This window comes from Eurypyga helias, unplaced genomic scaffold (genome assembly GCF_000690775.1).
Source record: "Eurypyga helias isolate BGI_N326 unplaced genomic scaffold, ASM69077v1 scaffold8228, whole genome shotgun sequence".
NCBI classification, from domain to species: Eukaryota; Metazoa; Chordata; class Aves; order Eurypygiformes; family Eurypygidae; genus Eurypyga; species Eurypyga helias.
The window spans coordinates 761-1,088 of record NW_010264898.1 but is presented as its reverse complement, the minus strand read 5'-3'; the positions used below and the strand labels follow the sequence as shown (position 1 = coordinate 1,088).

Below are 328 nucleotides of genomic sequence, written 5' to 3'. Positions count from 1 at the left end.
TCGTCTGATTGGTCACCCACCAGCCCAGCGTTATCCAACTCCTCTTGGATTGGCCAACTGTGAATGACTTGGCTAGCCCTTGTTGGGTTGAAGACCCAACACCGGGTTGGCCAACCACCAACCTGGGGTTATCCAACTCCTCTTGGATTGGCCAACGGTGAATGACTTGGCTAGCCCTTGTTGGGTTGAAGACCCAACCCCGGGTTGGCCAACCACCAACCTGGGGTTATCCAACTCCTCTTGGATTGCCCAGCCATGAATGACCTGGCCAACCCTTGTTGGGTTGAAGACCCAACACCGGGTTGGCCAACCACCAACCCAGGGTTAC

General features: G+C 55.8%; 1 protein-coding gene across 1 annotated transcript in view; it reads right to left on the bottom strand.

Moving 5' to 3' along the window:
* The window catches only part of LOC104513236 (kallikrein-13-like), a gene marked incomplete at its 5' end in the record, with an annotated part of 2,096 nt that overhangs the window by 1,386 nt on the left and 382 nt on the right, over positions 1–328 (bottom strand). The gene's annotated exons all lie outside the window — the stretch shown is intronic.